We start from the raw sequence: 17,592 nt of genomic DNA, 5'->3' as shown, positions 1-17,592 counted from the left end.
AGGATGCGATTGGTGACTTCGACTTGGTCGTTGGCTCAGGGGTAATAAGGAGTGGACTTGCGATGGCGGATCTTATACAGCTCTGTCAACTCTTCCATGACTTTATTAATGAAATGAGTGCCTCTGTCACTTATCAGCTCTAGGGGACTGCCAAAACGGGTGATGATATTCTCGTACATAAACAGGGCCACGCTGTTACCATCATCCCGCTTTAGGACTTTAGCTTCACACCACTTTGTAACATAATCCGTACATACCAAGATGTATCTGTTTTGTTTTCTTCTGGTGGGTGGATCAATTGGGCCGACGGAGTCGATGCCCCACTTCTCAAACGGCTTCAAAGGAAGGATAGGTTGCAATGGCATGGCACTTGTTTTGGTGGGTTTTCCCATTCGCTGACAAGCATCACATCGCTTGCAGTAATCATATGCATCCTTGTGGAGGGTTGGCCACCAGTATCCTGCTAGTAGAGCCTTCCTGGCTGTAGCTTCTCCTGCAAAGTGGCCTCCACATGGCTCGTCATGGCAAGCCTTCAAAACAATCCCAATCTCATCTCCTGCAACACATCTTCTGAGCATTTCATCTTTGCCTTTCTTGTACAGTGCTCCACCTAACAAGGTGTAGGGGGCTGATTCTAACATAAGCTTCTTCCTTTCCTGACTAGAAATGCCAGGAGGGTAGTGTTGGGTTGCCATCAGATTGGCAATGTCTGCATACCAGGGGGTTACAATTTCTACTAGGAATAGGGAAGCATCAGGGAGGTATGGATCATCCTACTCCTCGTCTGCAGTCTGTGGGATACGCTTTAGATGATCAGCCAGAACATGGGAACGACCAGGTTTGGTAATTACCTCAAAGTCAAACTCCTGGAATAGAAGGAGCCATCTCATCATTTGTCCTTTCACGTCTGGTTTGTTTATCAGGAAGGACAGGGCATCGTGATCCACATAAAATTTAAAGTGGGTAGATAGTAGGTAGTGGCGAAACTTCTCTAGGGCAAACACCATTGCCAAGCACTCCAGCTTTGTCACTGTATAGTTCCGTTCCCTGTCAGTGACCTTTCGGCTTGCATAATATATCGGTTGATCTAATTTGGAGGGGCCCTTTTGACATAGTATAGCACCTAGCCCTTCAACTGATGCATCTGTATGCACATGGAACTCCTTCGTCCAATCAGGAGGTTGTAAAATAGGTGCCTGGATCAGGCATTGTTTTACGGTATTAAAGGCTTCTTCACAGTCATTCGTTCAAAGGAAATCAGCTTATTTCCTTAGGAGCTTGTGCAGAGGGGCTGCCTTAGTTGCAAAATGTGCAATAAATCTTATGTAATAGCCCACATGGCCTAGGAATCCCCTCAACTGTTTGAGGTTGGTGGGTGCTGTCAAGGCGGCAATCTTTTCAATCTTTGCGTCTGTTGCAATTCCTTGTGCAGAGACAATATGGCCCAAAAGAACTCCTGAGGAGACACCAAAGACACATTTGTTGGGGTTGAGAGAAATCCCATACTCTCGGCATCTGTCAAAACATTGCTCTAGGTGTCCCCAGTGCTCACGGATCAAACTATAGACACAGAAGTCATCAAGGTACACCTCAATGAAATCATGTAGATGGTTCTAGAAGGCTGCCATCATTACTCATTGGAAGGTGGCAGGAGCATTACAGAGCCCGAATGGCATCACTCTATAGGCATACGTCCCCCATTCCGTGCTGAAGGTTGTTTTAGATTGGTCCTCTTCTGCGATTTGGACTTGGTTATATCCACTGAATCCATCCAAGAGGGAATACAACTCATGGCCTGCCACTGTGTCCAACAGTTGGCCTGTAAAAGGGATGGGGAAATGATCCTTCTTTGTCTTCGAATTGAGCTTTCGAAAGTCGACACATATTCAAAGTTTCCCGTTCTTCTTGGGTACTACCACAATGGGCGAAACCCATTCACTATTAGCCACGGGATAGATGAACTCTGCTTCAAGGAGTTTCAATAATTCGGCCTTCACCAGAGCAGAGTAATTAGGATTCATCCGTCTTTGTCTTTGCCTTACAGGTTTGGTATCGGGCTCTAAATCAATGTGATGTTGACATACTGTAGGATCAATCCCCTTTAGGACTTTATAGGACCAAGCAAACACATCTAAGTTCTCCTTTAGTAGGTCTCGAAGGACCACCAGTTCTTCTTCTGGAAGATGGAGACCCACTTTCAGGTGACGTTTAGTACCCTCAGCATCCAAGAACGTTACTTGTCTTTCACCTTCCACTTCGCGAATAAATGTCCCACGGATTGCTTCTGGGTAGAGGTCTGACTCCTTCAAGAGAGTCGTATCCTCATCTGATGTCCCACTAGAACCAGTGTTCTCCTTCTGAACAGATGACTCATTCGTCAGTTTAATTTGTTAAAAGGGTATCAGAGCCTTATTTGCTTTTGTTTGAGTGGTGACCTCTTCAGGACTCAAGGCTTCATCTTTAGAGGATGTGTCCAGGAATGTCACATAACAAGGACCTGCTAGAGGCTGTGACTTTGAGGGCTTGGGCTTCTGTTGGCAGGGGGCATCATCATCATCTTCTCTTTGGACTGAACAGTTAGGGGAACAGGAGCCATTGGTGAACTTAATTTTTACGCCTTTAATCCATTGCTTATACAAATTCTGCATACTTTGTGGTCCATTGACCAACCCAAACAGAACCATGGTCATTCCATCTAGTACCCTGAGATATTCGGCGTCTGAGGTCTCTGTAGGGACATCAACCAGATCATCCTCTATCAGAGGAAATTCTTCATCTGCACTTCCATAGCCTACTTCATTTTCTTTCTCATCAGTTTCATTCTCATCTTCCGGAGGCTCAGCCTCGGCCTCTGTAGAGGCTCTGTAGGAGAAGAACAGATCTTCTGCCTCTACATCTACTTCTGCTTCTGTCACCAGTTCTGACTCTGCTTCTGCTTTTGGTTCTGGCTCTGTATCTGTTACTATCTCTGTATCCGCTCCGTCTCTGTTCTGTAGCCGCTCTGTCTTTGCTCTGCCTCTGTATTGTCTCTACTCTGTAACTGTACTGTCTCTGTACTGACTCTGCCCTGTCTCTGCGACTGTCATGTAGTAGGGAGAATAGTACATCCATGCTTCTATTTCACTATCAGAGGTGATTTCAAAAGTTAATTCTAGTCGAGGTAGGAGGTATTCTCCCATGGGCAAGGATTTTACATTCCGTGGCAGTTGGCTTATAGTGCCCACTGTTAGGGACTGTGCCTCCGTTTTCTTAGGAAAGATTTGCTTAACAGCCTCTTCATCTCCTGATGTACCATCTGTTACCTCGTTAGAGGAGTCAGTTATGACTTCAATGGATGTGGATCCATTGCCTTTTTGCGATCCATACAGCTTTAACACCGCTTTATTGGGTCCTCTTCCTAGGGTTAGGGTTCCTTTGAACCAGTCCGTCCTGGCTCTTGCTTCAAAAAGCCAAGGTCTTCCCAACAACAGAGGGTATGAGGTCCCATAAGAATTTAGTTTGACCACCAAATATGTCAGCCAATAGTCTCTCCCTGCAAGGGTTGTTTTTACATATGGGAGGATGCCCAACGGTTTGACTCTACTTTGGTCTGCCAATCTGATAAGCCACTGTGTGGGTTGAATTCCTTGCAACCCTAAGTCCTTCATGGTGACATCCGTCATTATATTTACTGATGAGCCTCCATCAATCAATGCATCTGAAATGAAGCATCCTTCTATCCATACACTAATCTCTGGGGTTCCAGGATCTAAAAAGGCATTAGCCACATCTACTTCCTTTATAGGCTTCGAGGCCTTATTGGTCTTGGTCACTATTGAAGGAGCGATCCTTAATCCACGCCTTCGTGTCAAGATGCTTTTGAATCTCTTTTGGCAGCTAGGAGACAGCATCAGCAACTGCAGCAATGTTAAGTTTGGTTTAAAAGTGTCTAGGTCCTTGACCAGTCATAATCTTTGATAGGATCCACAGGCTTCTCCAGCCGGCTAGGGAATGGGACTATACCCATTTTCATCTTTCCTTTTTCTTCTAACAATTGTAACATCGGCACTTCTTCTATTTGCTTCTATATCATCTATCTCTTGGGCCTCTGGTCCTGTCTCTGGGACTGTCTGTGTAGGCACTGTAGTGCTCTGTACTGTACTATTCTGTTCTGTACTGCTCTGTCCCTCTGTAGGTAGGTTGAACTTCACAGTCTTGGCAGGAGAGTCATTTCCATTCTGAACCACTGGTTCCTTCTTCTTGGTACGCGTCACAGTGGCAACTTCCAACTCGACCAAATTGGAAGCACGTTCTTGTACCTTCTGTTGGCTATCAGTGACATTGGCCTTTACAGGGGCTGGACTGGGACAGTCCTTTGCAGTGTGGCCTTCTCCTTTGCATCGACTGCATAAGGGCTTGTAATCCACTGACCTTCTGGGATTTGGATAATTTGGTAAAATGTGTCCCTTTTCTCCGCATCTGTAACACTCCACCTCAGCCAGACTGTCGTCCTCTGTAACTTTGAGAGGGAAACCTCCTTAGACCGAAATTAGGACCAAACTCTCTAGGCTTGGGTCCAATATCATGTGTTGTCATTTTGGATTTTAGCAAGTTGAATCTTGCATTTTCATCCTTCTGTCTTCGTTCATGAATCTCTTTCAGAGAGCAAATATCCTCTGTATGGTTCTTTCGCAAACAGTAAGAACAGAAGGCTCCAGGAATGATTGGTTTTCGGGTACATTCAGTGGCTAAATGTCCCGCTTGATGACATTTTCCACACCAAGTATTTGACCGCATCACATCTCTTCCGGCTCCTGCAAAAGTGGATATATTGGCGGTATTCACCTTCAACGTCTGTAACTGCTCTGTAATCACATCCAGAAGCTCTTTCTTGATACTTGCAACTGAGTTAGATAAGTACTCCTTTAGATTTTCACCTGCTGTAGTGCTTGTTGTAGGGTTTTGGGAAGCTTCTGTAATTACTGCATACACTGGTTGGGTAGATCCAGAAGGTCCTCTGTTCTAGTTCTGATTCGGAGCTCCTGTTGGGACTTGGGGTTGTTGATTCCAGTTGGTAGGATTCCACTGTTGTTGAGTCGCCATTGGAGGAACTGTTTGAGGCCACTGTTGTTGTGGTTGAACCATCATCTGAGAAACTGTCGTCTGCGGTGACCACACTGGATTAGGTGCACTATACTGTGGCACTATTTGCATCTAGGGATAGGGGTAGGGAATTGTCCCTAGGACCGCATTTGATGGGTATACCATTCTAGGCATAGGAGGAGGTAAGACTCCTATTCCTGGAGTCATTGACAGCCTTGCTTCAACTTCGTCATACAATCTTGCACATTCCACTGCGGCTTGCAGATTGACTAGTCTTCTCAATTCCATGAACTTGCGAACTTCTGGTTGTAGGTCTCTGAGAAACACTCCTTTTTGGATACCTTCATCCAAATGATGGTTAGTCCATCTCTTCAGGATGGATTCCATTCGCGAGACATAAGCTTCTACTCTTTCTCCAGAGGATTGACTTAGGTTCATGAACTCCTCTTGCATCCGCTCTTCAAAACCTTCACGCCTGAATTTAGTGAGGAAGGCCAACTTTAGGTTGTCCCATGTGCCAAAATTTCTTGCTGCTTGTCTCTCATACCACTGAAACGCCACGCCCTTGAAAGTGGTGGGGAATATTGCTAACCAATGCTCAGGGGTTCTGGCATTGTTAGCCACACATGCTACCATGAACTCTGCTACATGAAGATCAGGGTCTTCATTGTACTCTCCCTTAAAAACTGGCAATGGGACTACATTTGCTGGCCTATCATCAATATTTCCAGGACGGATCTGACTAGGAAGCGGACCTTGAGTCGCCATGGGGACTTCCGTAAAGAGTGATTTTAGGGCATCAAAGGAAGCTTCTGCTCTGCGAGCTCGTTCTCAGCTTTGATTTTTGCATTCTCTCTTCTCACGTACCTCTGGACTCGTTCTAATGCTTGCCTCTTTATTGCGTCATTCATCAGGGGGTTGGCTTCAACCAGTTATTCTAGACTCAATAGGATAGTATCAGAGAGGACTTCTGTCTCTGAGGGATTCTCTGGCCAACATATCCTCTACTTCCTTCTTTTCAACATCTCTGAATTCAGCTTTCAAACCACTACAGAGGGGAAGATATTCTGTTCTAAAAGTATCAAAACTCATTCTTCTTAGGATCGTTGTTGCGTCATTATAATAATGCTAGCTTCTGAGGGTTTCAACAGTGTATGTTGTGAAAAACACTTTGTCTACCAACTTCCAGTGGGTTGCTAATTGAACAAACAGAAGATTATCAGTGCACCAAGCATCCCATGTATCTTGCTGTTGAGCATCCACGAACAAATTCCAACTTTTTTCCTTCTTATCTTCGTGAACCTCTACAGACCAAGACTCCTGAAGCTTCTTCACAATCTCCCACTTGATGATGTCTGGAAAATTCTCAATGAATGCCGAATCTTCCATGGATGGTCATTCTCTCTGTTTCTGCTCTTCAATTTGTTCCCAAACAGTTTGCCACCAAGATGCAAGTTTTTGCTGCTTCAACGGGAAGAGGAAATAGTCCACCACATAGAGCATGCATCATGATGGTGATATGTTTCCGCCATTGTGGGATGAACTTCTTGTGGAAAGTGGCTTTGATTATGAGAAATTCCAACTCTTCAGTGGAAGAAGGAACCTTACAAACATCCATTGAATTCTTCTCTTCTTGACAATGCCATTTCCTTCATCTTCAGCCTCTTCTGGTGCTTGTTGATGGCAAGTTTCCCCGGCTGCGCACCACAAACATGGAGCCCCAAGAGGAACACCAAGGAAAAGGGAATTCTCTTGCAAGAAAATCTATCTTGTAACATCAACAAGCTTTTATTTCATTCTTTTGATCATCAAAACAAAGAAAACAGCAATTCTTCACGCAACATCATAGTAGATATCTCCCACGGATTTGATAAAATCAATCATATTCTCCAACATCTTTACAAAATCCATCAATAGAACAAAGAACACAAAAAAATACACCATCTTTGAATGAAAATACATCACATATTATTCATCTTCAATATCTTCATAGTTCTCTCTCTCAATCTCTCATATGCAATCACACTGTTTTGATAGAATTGACTATCTCTGACTCTCTCTCTCTCTCTCTCTTCTCTCCATCAATAGTACATCATATCCTCACTACAATACTCTCATAATAACCCTCAATATTCCTTCTTAGGTAGTGGATGCACCTCCCAAGAGGTATGTCTGATATGAAGAGTCACTAGAACCACTATAGTGTCTTTTCATAGCTCACTACTGTCAATGTCACTTAGTCTTCTCTTTAGTCTTCAGCAGCTGTTTCTTCCACTTGTTTTAGCTCTTTTGAACTTAGATTCATCCTTTCCAAAGTTTAGAAAATTTTTCCAAAGTCACACATATATTCTACAGAACACTTATAGAAGGTCTACAGAACAGTCACAGTACAGTACCAGAACAGCTATAGTACAGTTACAGAGCAGAGATAGAAGCTCTACAGAAGATCTACAGAAGGTCATCAAAACCTCATAACTCATACTCAAACCATTCTAAACTCTAAAAAACTATTCAATAAGCTTTCAAAGATCTCAATCTTCATCAATAATCAATCCATGCTTCATAAAGAAGACAATCAGAACGAAACAGAAGCTATACAGAACCAATCAGAACCTATCAGAACATCACAGAACCTCATATCTCCACTGAAAATCATCATGAACTTCCAAAATATAATCAATATCATCCAAAATACTCTCAAATACTTCTATTAACAATCATACATCACTTTAAATCCACCAAAAATAAATCATTCAGACCTTAAAAACAATAAAAATCAATTAAAAATTCAGTCTTTTTCCACTCTCAACATGTTGCTATAGTTGGCCCATCAATCGCCAAAATTATATCTAGTAGCTCATATGAGTCTAGAATAGCAATGATCTTGAACTTTCATGATGTATAGTTGGTTCCATCAACTTTGCCTTTTGGGAGGAATTTACAAGGTTTGCATTGGCAAAATCACCATTGTTGCTTCCTCCACTATGCTACCACCACTAGTGATATCACTCTTAGTCTTTTCTTCTACAAAGGTTGATTTCACTTGTATAAAGTTATTACTTAGGATGCTTGGCATGATGATACCATAAAGAAAGACATGGCACATCAGAACATGATGACAAACATAGGTATTAGAGAGAATAATGTTTGTAAATTTGAATAAATTGATATAGTTGATGCATGAAGGATTGATCCACCTATGCGCTCATATGAGCCTTGATGGTGATCTAGACACATGCTAGATGGAGGATAGTTATTAGTGAGTGTATAATGAATGAGTGCATAGGAGCTATGATATGTTGGATGATAGTATTGCCTATGTATACAGCGTTGGAGATTAACTAATCATAGATGCATTTGGATTTTTACCTTGACTCACCTCCCAAGCAGTTTGAGTGACCCAATGCGCGCCCCCACATATATGACACATGATAGTCCAAGGAATATTCGGCTTACAATTGGGCCTAGCCATCCTACCCCTAGACCCTTGTTAGGTGTGGCTTATTGCCACTTTGACCACTTAGCTATGGATCCCATAGGCTAGGTATATTTGATAATTCGTCACTCGATACATCCACTATCTTCATTAACTTTTTCTAACTTAACCAACAGTGAAGCCCACATACAATATTTGGTAACCATCTATTTTATAAGGCTAGAATCATTTGAGTATGTAAGTTGAAAGCCTTGTTAATGTTTATTGCCCCTCATTGTTCTAAATTGGGAGGTTTAGAATAGTGGGCACTTGAGAGCATAGGTAGGTGATTAAGAGTTGGCCATTTAAATGCACTCCATTGATGTTAGCTAAGCAAAATTAAATGATAAGCTCTCTTTATTGTGTAGATCAATTGTTTGAGGAGACACTTAGCATGTGTGTGTGACACACACACACACACACACACACACACACACACACACACACACACACACACACACACACACACACACACACACACACACACACACACACACACACACACACACACACACACACACACACACACACACACACACACACACACACTCTCTCTCTCTCTCTCTCTCTCTCTCTCTCTCTCTCTCTCTCTCTCTCTCTCTCTCTCTCTCTCTCTCTCTCTCTCTCTCTCTCTCTCTCTCTCTCTCTCTCTCTCTCTCTCTCTCTATCTATCTATCTATCTATCTATCTATCTATGAAAGGATGAATACATTGATAAAGCTCCTTTGGTAGGAGGACTTGCATGAACCACTACACAAAACATGCACACTAAGGAGGCAAGAAGGACTCACACAAACACACAAGAAGAAAAATGGAGGTAAAAATGTTTATCTTGCTATTCTTCATTTTCTTTATCCCATACTACAAGTTACTAGTGTCGATAAGGTACACTAGGTCAAACAGTATATACTTGACTATCATACTAGCTTTAGCACTATAACTATACTAGTTGTAAGTATACATAAGAAACTAATATAATAAATGATGAGTTAATGGCCATATGAAGGTCATGGTGATTGAAATTGTGCTAAGTGTAGACATGCAAACTCAATTAGTTAGGCAATCCTTCATGAATGTTTGTATATATTTAGCTTGCCATGTCAACACCCCCTTTTAAGCTTAACTGCATCTTTACAACTCCAAGTAAGGTTTGAAATCTTTGAAGGTTCTCTATACCAAAGGCCTTCATAAAAATGTAAACTACTTAGTCTTGTGTATGTTGGAGCTCAACTACTATATTGTGCAGAAGTTCGAGGAGTGAGCATGAGAGTGTGATGGTTGAAGAGAGAGAGAGCAAAGTGAAAGTACTATTCGATATGAGTGTACCAACAATGTGTTGGTACACAAATAATAAAATGTATTTATACTTAGGACACGTAAGGGTGCATTCACATGTACAACTAAATAATGTGCGTGTACTATACATGAAAGGTTAAATGGGCCTTTATCCCAACAACCTTCCACTTAAAGGTCTGAAGTGAACCTCTAACTAATTCCCGCTAGTCGTATGCAATGCTCGTGTTGAGATTTGCTTAGGCTTTTAGTGAGAACATCTGTAGGGTTGTCTTGTGTTTTGATCTTGGTCAATGTGATTTGACCATCTTCCAAAATTTGTCTGATGAAGTGATATTGCACATCTATATGCTTGGTGCATGAATGATACATAGCATTCTTAGCCAGATACACAGCACTCTGGCTATCACATCCCAAAATTACAGTACCCATAGACATGCCGAGATCCTCTACAAGTCTGCTCAAACATATAGCTTCCTTAGAAGCTTCAACTAATATGTATTTTGCTTCAGTGGTACTCAGTGCAACGATGTTCTACAACCTGGAACACCAAGAAACAGCCCCACTAGCAACTATAAAGACATACTCGCTGGTGGACCTACGAGTGTCCAAGTCACTTGCCATGTTTGCATCACAATAATCCTGTAAACTAAGTGCACCTTGCCCATATCAAATACACTTTCTTTGTGTACCCTTTAGGTATCGAAGAATACACTTGACAGCCTCCCAATGTGTTTTGCCAGGATTTGACATAAACCTGCTAACAACTCCCACTGCATGAGCAATGTCTAGATGAGTAGCAACCATAGCATACATAAGAGAGCCACCAGCTGATGCATAAGGGACTCCCTTCATAGCATTTGCTTCCATGTCATCTTTTGGACTATTGGCTTTACTAAGCATAAGATAAGGAGGTAAGGGTACCCCAAAAGGCTTAGCTTCAACCATGCTAAATCTGTCCAATATCTTTTCAATGTACTTTCTTGAGATAAAAACAAAAATTTATGTATTCTATCTCTACGAATCCTCTTGCCCAAAATATGCTATGCATTCGCCATATCTTTCATGGAGAAAGTTGATTTCAGCTGATTTTTGAGAGCATCCAAGCTAGTCTTTCTTTTCCCAGCTAGCAACATATCATCCATATACAAAACAAGTATAATGGGGCTGCCATCTGTATCATTTTTCATGTACAAGCAATGATCTGCATGGCTGCGTGTAAAATCATGAGATTGCATGAAGGTGTCAAACTTTTTGTACCACTGTCGTGGTGCTTGCTTTAGTCCATACAGGCTGTGTTTTAGTTTACACACCATCTGCTCTTTTCGAGGAACTACAAAGCCCTCGGGCTGTTTCATGTAGATTTCCTCATTAATGTCACCATGCAAGAAAGTTGTTTTTACATCCATTTGATACAGCTCTAAGTCCAATACAACAGTAAGAGCCAAAAGCACACGTAGAGTGATCATTTTCACAACATGTGAGAAGACCTCTTGGAAGTCAATCCCTTCCTTCTGTGCATACCCTTTGGCAACTAGTCTTGCCTTGTACTTGGGTTTCCCATCAACTGTCTTTACTTTGTACACCCATTTGTTTGGAAGTGGCTTCCTTTCCTTGGGCAATGACACAAGATCCCAAGTATCATTTGCATATAGAGATTTAATCTCTTCCTGCATAGCTAGCTCCCACTTATTGCTGAATTCACATGACTTGGCCTCTTTGTACGTAAGAGGAACACCCTCATCTATAAGCATCACATAATGCAAGGAGAGGTCAAACCTATGTGATTGACTTCTTACGCGTGTAGACCTGCATACCCTATGATCAACATTTTCAGGAATTGGGTTTACATTTGGAGATATATTATTTTTAGCATTTATTGGTTGCAGTAAGTCATTTTCAGCATGCTATACAATACCTTCATTTTCATTACCAGCACCTGCATTTTCATAATCAACAAGCCTATCTTGTTGTCCATGACCTCCTTGTAGTCCTATTTGTTGTCCATCATCATCTGGCTCAAAAATAACTGGCTGATCATTAGTTTCAGCCTGTGGTACATCACCATGAGGCTCATTTTTTGAAGTAATAGGTGGCTGCAAACTCTGAAATTTGACATTTTTCATATCTTCATTTGAGGCTAAAGTATCTTTCAACAATTTGCCTCATTAAACACAACATTACGACTGCGAATAATTTTCTTGGATTGAGGTAACCACACTCTGTAGCCAAATTCACCCTTATCACCATAGCCCATGAAAATGCCATTGGTGGATTTTGGGTCAACTTTGTTCCTCAGCTCATCCCTAACATGCACAACAGCATCACAACCAAATATGCGTAAATGGTCATATGAGACCGATCTTCTAGACCAAACCTCCTCAGGGATGCCATTATTTAAGGACCTGTTCGGAGAGCGGTTGCAAATGTGAACCACGGTTTTGAGTGCCTCTCCCCCAAAATTCATGAGGGAGATTAGCAGTGGACAACATGCACCGCACTTTGTCGCATAAAGTCCTATTATATCTTTCAACCACCCCATTTGAAGAAGGGTTGTAAGGGGTTGTAAGCTCCCTCTTAATACCATGCAAGTCACAAAAGGACTTGAATTCAGCTGATGTGAACTCACCCCCATTATCAGTTCTCAAGCATTTTAGCTTTTTACCTATCTGAGTGGTCACAAATGCATGAAAAGTTTTAAAAACAACAAACACTTCACTTTTCTTTTTCAACAAGTATACCCAAATCTTTTTGGAACAATCATCTATAAAGGAGAAAAAATATGCAGCACCACCCAATGATTTCACGCGCATACTACGTACATCAAAATGCACTAAGTCCAAGATATTGGACTTACAAGAGACACCAGAGTAAAATGAATTTCTTATTTGCTTTCCAAATTGACACTCATTACAAAAGTCAAGTTCAGATCCTTTTCCATCCACCCTCTTCAAAGAGGTAAGGACATCAAGTCCTTTCTGGCTTATATGGCCTAATCTCTTATGCATAACTCCAAGTGGTTGCAAATTTCAGCAACTGCAATAACTTACCATTCAAGGCGTAATAGTGCAAACAATACAAGGTGCCCTTCTTCTTGGTTCCTTTTGCAATCAACATGGAACCCTTTTTCACTTTTCACAAACCACCACCAAACAATGTAGTGTAGCCATGCAAGTCATGCTGACCAACGGATAGTAAACTCTTTTTAAGGCTAGGCACATATCTGACATCTTTTAACACAAGCTCTTGCCCATTGTCTAAAGATAAGTGTATAATACTAATCCCATCAATCTGCAAGCATGGTTATTTCCAAGATATACCTTTCCATAATTGCTTGCATTGAACATATCAAAACACTCCAAGCAAGGAGTTACATGGAAAGAGGCACAAGAGTATACAATCCAAGTCTGAGTGACACCATCATCAACTTACAAAAGTACATCAATCACATCAGCCTTGGTAATTTACATATCCTGCATGTGGCATACAAGGGCATCATAATCTATTGCACATAATACATCAGCCTCTGTATTTGAAAGCTCCTCTATGACCACACTAGAGGCCACATTGGCCTTTTCCTTGCCTTTGACTGCCTCAGATGTATCTGTCTTATCCTCCTTGTTTTTCTTATCTCATGCATTCTTCTTTCTCTCTTGTTCCTTCTTGTAATACATGCAATCAGGTTTCTAGCAAGTAATGCCACCCTTTTCCTTTCCTTTCCTCTTGATCCTATTTCTTTGTCCCGCATTTGCATTTTTCTTTTCAGCCCCGCCTCTTACATTATAAGTTGAGTTGCTGCCTTCTCCACTAGACATACATCTAATTTCTTCATTCAAGATTGAACCCTTCACCCCATCATATGAGAGATTGGGGTTATTGGTGAGAGAAACCACCAAGGTCTCCCAAGAGTCAAGCAATGTCATGATAAAAAATATCACCCTCAACTTATCATCAAAGTCTAAATTTGCATCCTTGAGCTGATTTAAAATGCCTGCAAATGCATTCAAGTGCTCAACTACAGGCTTTGACTCATCCACTCGCATATTCACCAACTTGTGCATTAAATGCACCTGATTAACAAGTGTGGTGATCTCATAGGTAGTTTTCAAGTTCTCCCATATTGCATAACTTGTATCTAACCCCTTGATGTCTGTCAAGATGTCATCAGTGACACCCATCTTAATGTAAGTCACATCCTTTTTGTTTACTCTGGTCCAATCTGCATCAGACATTAGTGCAGGTTTATCTTCCTGCAAAGCATCCTCACAATCCTTTAGGAACAATATGCCCTACATATGATCTTTCCAAAGGTCAAGTGACCATCAAATCGTTTGATTTCCATCAAACTCTTGATGTCTGAGCTGGAAGAAGTTGTAGCCATTTTATAGCAAACACAAGAGTAAATGCCCCTGAATTGCAAAGGCACAAGTTGAACCAACAAACACACTGTTGTTCTTTCTCAAACAGTAATAAATCTCTGCTGTTTGTACATGAACTAGCCACCACATGCGCAAATATGCAAAAATGTACCAAATTTTGCACAAACCCCCAAAATTTTAGGTTCAAAATTGCATAAATGTTAGCCAATCTGGCCCAACTGAGCAAAATTTTATCAATACATGAAAAGCCCCAATTTTTTGGGATCCAGTGCCAAAAAATTTTACTCAAAAGAGCAAAATTTTGACTAAATTGGCAAAATTCCCAAATTAATTGAGGTCACCACACGCAATGTCTACAATTTTTGATTTGAAAATCACTGCCAAGCATAAATGAGGTCAAATTTGGAAAAAGCCCTAAATTTTCGGGCTCGAATTTGCACAAATATGAGATTTGTGCTTCCAGTGCATGAACCCCCACCAAGAAAAGGGGTAGTTGAAAAATTAAAGAAAATTTTTATTTCCTTAAAAAAATTGACGGGGTTCGTTGACCTATCGCGTCATGTGATTGACATGACGACTGACATCGTCGTCGACCCGGTTAGGTTATCACTTGCCCGCTTTCCGCTTGACACCCTGTATGCTTGGTCGCTCACCTAGTCCCCTTCGTCACATTGCGCGGTCATGTCGCTTGGTTGCTCAATTGCTCGCTCGACCTGCACGCCACATGTTGTGTTGCCCGTCGTTGAACACCCGATCGGTCCACATTGCTGTGCCTGCTTGTCGCTTGACACGCTCAGCGCTTGTTGCCTGACGGTCATACAATTAACAGCTGCCAATCGCCCCGGATTGACCTTCTTTTGCCTCGAGCTGTTTGCAAGCTACCTTTGATCTTGGGAAGTGTGCGCTTTGTGCTCTGATACTAGTTGTTAGAGCTCAACTGTACTGTGCAAAAGTTTGAGGAGGAGTGAGCATGAGAGTGTGACGGTGGAGAGAGAGAGAGAGAGGGGGAGAAAGAAAGAAAGAAATAAAGTTATATTAACGTCTTCTAAAGACCAAAACTGGCCTATGAGACAAACTGTGATACAACTGATGAGGTCCAGCTATCCAAAATAAAAGTACTGAATGAAAAGCTAAAAACTGGAAACTGAAAATACGGTGCTGTGAGTGTGATAAGTGTCGTGTATGTGTATGTGGATATGTAGCTCTGGTACTCCAGATAATGGCTACAAAAGGGGAACAAATGTCGGCTGTGATAGGGGAACAACTGTCGGCTGTGATAAAGTGGTGCGATGTGTATATGTAATAGATGCAGGGAGATATACTATCCTGGGATGTAGTAGCAGTCGTCGAAGTCGCTAATAGCAGGTGATCCCTCCTAGATGCAGAATGTGGTACATCGGCGGTGGAGAAAGAGCAAACGGGAGGTCTGAGATCCAATGTGTCGAGTGTTGTCGGATCTCAGTCTGCTGTCGATGTAGATCAAGTATCCTCCTTATCTCCTGTCGGTGTGGCTGTGGGGTCCGAAACCCACGGATCCTCGTGCGACGTCGGGTACGCTGGTCCTCAGCCTACTGTAGTGTGAGCCCGGAGGTCTGGCTGGAGGCTGGTACAGTAGCTCTCACTCTATCTGTCTGAAAGAATTGTGTAATAGTCGTCTGGGTGGGCCCCTCTCTGACTGGGACCCACTGTGTGCTCTGCTCTCTGATGTGCCATGCCTCTCCCAGAAAACGGCCAAATGATCTCTGATCCATATCAGTCATACATCCCTGAAGTGAGCTGCTCAATGTGTATCTAGATCTCAACTCTGAGTATGCTGGGCATCTGAGAACAAAATGCTCCTCACTCTCCACCTCTGATCTGCAAAGGGGGCATATCCTCTCCTCACGTGGGATGCCACTGGCTCTGCCACTCTCAATCATAAGCTGATGTGATGATACCCTGAGCTGTCCAATAAGAACTCTCAATCGATGTGGCATATAGATCTGCATATATCTCAGAATCTCTCTGAATCCCTGCTCTGATATGCTCAAGAACTGTGTATAATAATGTGCCATCTTCGATGGCAGTGGCTGTGCAGGGCTGACCCATGTCCTCTATATATAAATATGCCATATCTCCTGTTTGATGACTCTGTTCCTCTCAGAGAGAGAGAGGGTGTAAGTGGGAGCCTGAGTATCATATAGAAGAGGTGGGAGTCTATCAATGTCCAGCCCATGTCTGTCAAACCAAGCTGTAGTCTGTGATACCATGATGTGGTATCCCCCGCTCGAGCCATCTCCTGAGATGCCATATATGCTCTGTATGCAATGCGATCTCTGTCCATATCCTGAAATCCGTGTAGGAAGCAGACTGTCTGAAATAATGCCTCGACTAGCATGGGCGGTGTGGCAAGCTCTGCTCGCACAATGTCATGTGGGACTGAGGCCTTGTTGCGAATCAATCTAGATATCATGATCACCTGAGGTCTCTCCATCAATGTCCATACATAATCGGCAAGGCCTGACCCCCATATAGCTGCTCCATACATCAGTGCTGGGGTGACTAGAGTATCAAAGAGCCACCCCTTGGTGCGGGGCTCCTGGAAATGTGCCTAATGACACTGTCACTCCATAAGAGCCAATGCTGAGTATCCTCTAGTGAGGCGGTCACGAGCTGCCTGTGTCATCGAGAAAATCCCTGAAGCTGCTGTAAAGGTGACTCCCAAATATACATACGATCCAGTGACCTCAATACTCCCTCCTACTGCCATGAAAATACTCTTTCTGCGTATCTGAGCTGATGTATGGAATATAAGAACCTTGGTTTTACCAAGGTTCACTGTCATGCCTCTCTGTATGCAAAAATCATCCAATGCTAATAAATGCTGCTGTAATCCCTGAGCTGAATCTGAGACCAACACAATGTCATCTGCATATAGTAAGATATGAACTGTGGCTCCACTGAGATCTATACCTCCACCGGCTCGCTGTTGAATAAACTCTGCTATCTCATCAATGTATAGCCCAAATAGAGTCGGTGAGAGTGGGCAACCTTGTTTCACACCAATGGTGCTCACAAGGGGATCTGATATACCTCCCAGACATCTGACTCTACCAGTAACCCGCTCATATAGTGCATAAATACCCCACATCATGTCATCATCCACCCCCAGATCAAGTAGGCGTCTGAAAAGCCTCTCTCTTGGAACCGTGTCAAAGGCTTTGCAGAAATCCACAAAGCAACAATACAATCTCTGTTTCTTCACTCGTGTCTGGTCGATCAGACAACGGAGAGTGAAGATGTGGTCTATGGTAGAAAATGCCCGTCTGAACCCTGCCTGTCTGGGTGCGCGCATGCGCTCTCTCTCTGCCAGCGTGCTGAGCT

Source organism: Lygodium microphyllum, chromosome 16, assembly GCF_053477565.2.
Source record: "Lygodium microphyllum isolate KBCC chromosome 16, Lygodium_microphyllum_v1.1.10, whole genome shotgun sequence".
NCBI lineage: Eukaryota > Viridiplantae > Streptophyta > Polypodiopsida > Schizaeales > Lygodiaceae > Lygodium > Lygodium microphyllum.
This window is presented reverse-complemented; position numbering follows the sequence as displayed.